At 33.9% G+C, this 6,652-nt stretch overlaps 1 long non-coding RNA gene across 1 annotated transcript; it reads left to right on the forward strand.

Moving 5' to 3' along the window:
• Positions 1–1,264: 1,264 nt before the first annotated feature.
• Positions 1,265–6,022, forward strand: LOC126887735 (uncharacterized). The gene is made up of 2 exons (XR_007699177.1): positions 1,265–1,432; positions 5,991–6,022. It is a non-coding gene; the product is annotated as an uncharacterized LOC126887735 (long non-coding RNA).
• Positions 6,023–6,652: the final 630 nt, after the last annotated feature.

Raw genomic sequence — 6,652 nt, forward strand, 5'->3', positions numbered from 1 at the left:
TGTAAATGTGAGTGCGAGTAAGATGCCCCATTGGACTGCCGGAATGGCATCTCTGTCGCACTCACCATAGACGGCCGCCTCATACGTGCTGGCGTGCATTATTATTACTTAAAAATAACAGCTTATTAATAAAATTATGACAAAAATTTCTTCAGGATCTTGTAGGGGGGGCTTTAAAATTTGATTTAGTCACTTTCTGACTTTCATAATAATAACTTTTAACCAATTCATTAAGCCTTGAAAATCGCCATTTTTCGTTTTTTTCAATTTCAAATTGTTTATAACTCGAAAACAATCAACTTTAGAGAAAAATTATAAGAGACCTTTTTTGTCCAGAATGGTCCAAAAAACCTAACAAAAATTTGTACGGGCCAAAATTATTGATTTTTGCAATTTGATTAAAACAAATTGTTAAAATAATTGACCACTTTTCACGTGGGCGACTTCTTGAACCTTATTCTGGGATGTCTCAATAATGTGATTATGCAAAAAAATCTCATGGGAATATTTTTTCTAACTAACCCGCCGTTTTCGCCTTGTCTAATTAGTGTGAATCTTAAAAATTTGTGTCAACTGGGAAGATAGACAGAATGCATTAATGAGTTGTTCAAAGACAAGAGAACAGAACAAATGGAAGTAGAAGTAGAAGACGGTATGGCTTTAAAGATATTGAAAGAGGAAGTTTAATATAATCTATGTTTTATAGACCTGACAAAGGCTTTCGATCGCATCCAAGTCGAAGACGTCTTACATTTACTGTATAGAAGAAACATACCAATCAATATTATACAAACCATCGAAAACATCTACTTTCATATTCGAATAGAGGCAAAGATAAATGGAAAACTAACGCAGTTTATACCAGTACAAAGCGGAGTCAGACAAGGTGACTTGATAAGCCCACTGCTCTTTAATATAATAATGGACGAAATAATAGAAGCAGTACGCAAAGGTCATGGTTACAAAATGGGGAACAAAAAAATCCATATATTATGTTATGCAGACAACGCCGCATTAATCGCCGAGACAGAAGACGATCTCCAAAGATTAACAAACATCTTAAATACAACAGCCAAGAAATACAATATGATATTAGCAGAAAAAACCAAATGTATGACAACATTTAAATACCCACTATGATGTAAAATCGAAATTGGTGGGAAAATAATAAAGCAGGAAGCAAGGTTTAGATATCTGGGAATAGATATAACCAGTTACGGAGACGTTGAAGAGAAAGTACGACAACAAAGCTTAAAAGCTGTTGAATACCCAGTAAAAATAAGCAACGGCAAATCTAGGGGATTTTTGTTATTGTATGATGTAGTTGGAAACAATGTTATATAAGTGTCAGATGTCAACTGTAAGCAAAAATAAGTGTCAAAGAAAAAATAAATGTTGATTTTGATGTTTAAGTTATTTGTAGAATTATTGAGTTTTCTTTTAAAATAAAACTGACTAGAAGTACTTCGGTGTTTAATTAACATCCACGCAATTCTGCAAAACATCAGGTTATGGGCCCAGATCACTTGTTTCGTGAGTATTTCGCCAGTAAAAAAGTCAGTGTTGAAGAGCCTGTGTCGGTAGTTTGCCGCGGCCAACGAAAATAAAAAAAAGAAAAGCTGAAAAAAAGGTGAAAAAGAAGCTCGAGTATATATACATAAAAAAAGAAAAACATAAATCCGAAAAATGGAAAATTCATCGGCTGCGTTGAAACTTAGTGGTGGTGACAACTGGGTAGCCTGGAAATTTCAAACAAGGGTAGTGCTAAAAAGCCGTGGTTATTATGACATAGTAATAGGAAAGTCTGTGAGACCGAGCACTACTGGAGATGACCAAAAGAAATGGGATGCTGGTGATTCAAAAGCACAAGAATTTATAGTAACCAGAATAGAGCAAGGCCCTATGACACACATTTTATCCTGTGAGACCTCGAAAGATATGTGGACAAAGTTGAAGTCTGTCTACGACAAAGAGTCAGAGGTGAGCATTCATTTAATGCAACAAAAGTTTTTTCTCTTGGAGTTTTCATCAGGTAAAAATGTTGCCTCATTCATATCACAGCTTGAAGAGATAAAAAATAAGCTAAAGCAAGCTGGTGAAGAGCTGTCCGATAAAATGATCATGACAAAAATACTTATGGCATTGCCAGAGGAATATAAGCATTTTCGATCCGCATGGGAATCCGTACCATCTGATAAACAAACCCTAGATGAACTTACATCAAGACTACTTATCGAAGAAGAAAGAAGTAAGTCAGCACAGGGCAGCACAGCATTGGCGATGAAAAGTGATACAAGCAGAGAATTTAAAGGGCAAAAGAAAACCAGATTAAAGTGCCATTTTTGTGGCAGAGGTGGCCATATTGCGAAAAATTGCTTTTTCAAGAAGAAAGAGAGAGATAATAATAGCCAGAAAGACATAAAAGTATGCAGTCAATGTAAAAGACGAGGACACAACTTACAAGAGTGTTGGTTTAATAAAAATAAAAATGAAAAACAACAGACAAGCAGAGAAGAAAATAAAATTGACAGTAATGCATTCATGGTATATACTGGGAGTAAGAAAAATAAAAATGAATGGTGCTTGGACACAGGAGCTAGCGAACATATGTGCTGGAATCAAGATCTGTTTGAAGATTTGATAGAGATAAGCTATAAAAAACAAGTAAAAGTCGGAAATGGAGAAAAATTACCAGTTAAAGGTATTGGAAAAATAACTCTATGGGCATTTAATGGTAAGAAATTTATAAAGTCAACCCTTTCAGATGTATTATTTGTGCCAGATTTACAATTTAATTTATTCTCAGCTGGATGTGCCTTAGATAAAGGTTATAAGATGTTTTCAAACAATGAAAAATGTGAATTTTATAATGACAAAGGAGAAATAAGAGCATTGGCAACACGGGATAACAAATTATACAAAATGTTATTCTCACAAGAACAAAACACTGAAACCTTTGCAAATATTTTAATTTCGGAACGCACCCCTAACGAAAACTTGTCTGACGGTCAAGTTCAAGAAAACAGCTGTTTAGTAGATGTATTTTTATCAGAGTGTAATTCTGCAAAAACAACAGAAAGTTTGAGAGTTTGGCACTGCAGACTAGCACATCAAAATACTACATATGTGAGAAACTTTTTAAGGCAAAATAACATTGATTTTATAGACGAAAAATTCGTGTGTGAACAGTGTTTAACAGGTAAACAACACAGAATACCATTCAAGTTAAGTGAATCAAGAGCAAGTGAGCCATTACAATTAGTGCATACAGACGTATGTGGCCCTATGGAAGAAGAGTCTTTAGGGGGAAATAGGTATTTCCTGTTGTTAAAGGATGACTATACAAATTATAGGTACGCGTATTTCATGAAAAATAAATCAGAAGTTAAGAAACACCTTAAAAATTTTATATCATTAGCCGAGAGAGAGACAGGCTGCAAGATGAAAAATTTACGATCAGATAACGGTTTAGAGTTTATGAACCAAGAAATAAAGGAGATGCTTGACTATCAAGGCATAAAACATCAGAGATCAGTAGTGTATACGCCTCAGCAGAACGGTAGGGCTGAGAGGGAAAATAGAACCCTAGTTGAATCAGCCCGAACTATGATACAAGGGCAAAAGTTGAATAAAAACTTGTGGGCAGAGGCCATACATACAGCAGTGTATGTTTTAAACCGAACAGGCCCTAGTAGCATAAAAAATGTGACACCTTATGAATTATGGTACAAAAAGAAAGTCAATAATATCTCTACACTCAAGAGTTTTGGTTCTAGAGTATCAGTGCATGTCCCAAAAGAGAAGAGATTAAAATGGGATGCAAAAAATATGTTTGGTTTCTTTATTGGCTACAGTGAGGATGTAAAAGGTTACAAAATATTTGTCCCAGACAAAAATAAAGTTGAAATTCATCGAGATGTCATATTTTTGCCCGAGAAAACCATAGAAATAAAAAATGGGGAGACAGACATGAATAAAAACATACAGATGATATGTGAGGAGATAAAGTCAGAAGAAGATGACAGTGAAGCAGAAGAACCTCAAAATAATAGAGAAGAAAGCAGTGAGAGTGACCTCGAAACTGATAGCAGTGTTGAAGATGTGAATGAAATAGAGCAGGAGCATGGATATGACCTGAGAAGACATATAAAAAGACCCTCAAGATATGATGATTATGTTCTGGATGATGACGAAATGAGTTTGTTGACTTTTAGTGATGATGAAGAACCCCAGACGTATGATGATGCAGTGGCCAGTAGTGAGTGTAAAAATTGGAAGAAAGCTATGCAATCAGAAATAAATGCGTTGCTAGAAAATGAAACATGGGAGTTTGTGCAAAGTAGTGATGGTCAAAAAGTCATTGAGTGCAAGTGGGTGTTCAAGAAAAAGAAAAATGAAAATGGTAAAGTAGTGAAATATAAAGCTCGTGTGGTAGCTAGAGGTTTTCAACAAATTGGTATGTTTTTTAATGATATTTATAGTCCAGTAGCAAAATTACCATCAATAAGGATTTTCTTAGCCATGTGTAATACTTTTGATATGAAAATTCATCAAGTAGATGTTTGTAGTGCATTTCTAAATGGGGATATTAAAGAAAATGTTTTTATTTCACTCCCAAAGGGATTTAAAGAAAAAGAGGGCACTATTTGCAAATTAAGAAAATCCTTATATGGTTTGAAAAGTTCACCTAAAAATTGGAATGACAAATTTCATAATTTGATGCAAAATTTGAGTTTTTCAAGATCTGAATATGAATATTGTCTTTATATTAAAGTAAATGAAAAAGGTAGGATATACATTTTGCTGTATGTTGATGATTTGCTGTTGGCAGGTACAAATGATCAAGAAGTTGAGAAAATAAAATACATTTTAAACAAAAACTTCAAAATGAACGACTTAGGTCAAATAAAACATTTTTTGGGTATGTGCATAACTCAAAATTTGTCTGAAGGCAAAATAAAAATTAATCAAACTGTTTACTTAAAAAATGTTTTGAAGAAATTTGACATGTCAAGCTGCAAACCATCAACAACACCAATGGATAATAATTTTCACCACGATTTTCTCAAACGAAAAAAATCTGAGAGCATAGAGATAGAAAAGAAATGTAGAGTTGCTATAGGATGTTTGATGTATGCAATGTTATGCTCAAGACCAGATTTGTGTATAGCTATAGGTATATTAAGCAGGTATCAAACATGTGCAAGTAACGATTTGTGGGTAGCAATAAAAAGAGTATTGAGATATATTCAAAGCACAGTTACTATGAGTTTGATATACTATAAACATAAATATAAACAGGAAAATTTGATAGTAGGGTACTCAGATTCAGATTGGGCAGGTGACCGTACTGATAGAAAATCTACATCAGGATATGTATTCAAAGTTTTTAATTGCACGGTGTCATGGGCATCACGGAAACAGTCTACAGTCAGTTTGTCCTCTACTGAAGCTGAATATGTTGCACTAAGTGTATGTGTGAGTGAAGCATGTTGGCTAAGATACTTAATGTATGATTTAAAAATAAAACCTGATTATGTAGCGGTTCTAATTCATGCAGACAATCAAAGCGCTATAAGGGTTAGTAGAAATCCGGAATTTCATAAGAGACTAAAACATGTTGATATTAGATTTCATTTTGTACGAGATAAAATTAAGGAAAATATTGTTGTATTAAAATATCTTAATACAAGTGACCAACAGGCTGACATATGTACAAAACCATTAGGTTTAACTCTGTTTAAAAAATTTAGAGAGTTGCTAGGTTTAGAATAAAAAATTAATTTAGATCTAGGAGATTTACCGTTGAGGGGGGGTGTTGAATACCCAGTAAAAATAAGCAACGGCAAATCTAGGGGATTTTTGTTATTGTATGATGTAGTTGGAAACAATGTTATATAAGTGTCAGATGTCAACTGTAAGCAAAAATAAGTGTCAAAGAAAAAATAAATGTTGATTTTGATGTTTAAGTTATTTGTAGAATTATTGAGTTTTCTTTTAAAATAAAACTGACTAGAAGTACTTCGGTGTTTAATTAACATCCACGCAATTCTGCAAAACATCAAAAGCAAGTAAAGCGGCGGGATCTTTTAATGACACAATTTGGAAGAACAAACACCTAAGACAAGACACAAAAGCAAGAATCTATAAAGTAGCAATTAGACCTATATTAACATACACGGCGGAGACAAGACCTGACACATCTAAAACGAGACGACTACTAGAAACAACAGAGATGAAAATACTACGACGAATATCAGGGAAAAGTCTGTTGGATAGGGAGAGAAGCGAAAACATAAGAAGATCATGCAATGTAGAAGACATAAATGGATGGGCGACAAAACGGAAACAGGAGTGGAACGAACAAATTAGTAGAATGGCAGAGGATAGCATAGCACGAATAGCACGAGATAAATCACTAAATAGACGAAGAAGTATTGGCAGACCAAGAAAAAGATGGTGCGATAACTTAAACAATTTAGGAGGCTAATATTGAAGAAGAAACAGGCTTTAAAGCCTGAGAAACAAGCAGGAAGAAGAAGAATGAGAAAATTAAAATACCAATAAAAATAGCGAAGATAGCAAAGCAGTACGTCTAGACAAAATCCCAGTAAAAAGTTTAAAATAAAGAAATGATGAAACTGTTGTTTTA

Source organism: Diabrotica virgifera, chromosome 7 (assembly GCF_917563875.1).
Source record: "Diabrotica virgifera virgifera chromosome 7, PGI_DIABVI_V3a".
Taxonomy (NCBI): Eukaryota; Metazoa; Arthropoda; class Insecta; order Coleoptera; family Chrysomelidae; genus Diabrotica; species Diabrotica virgifera.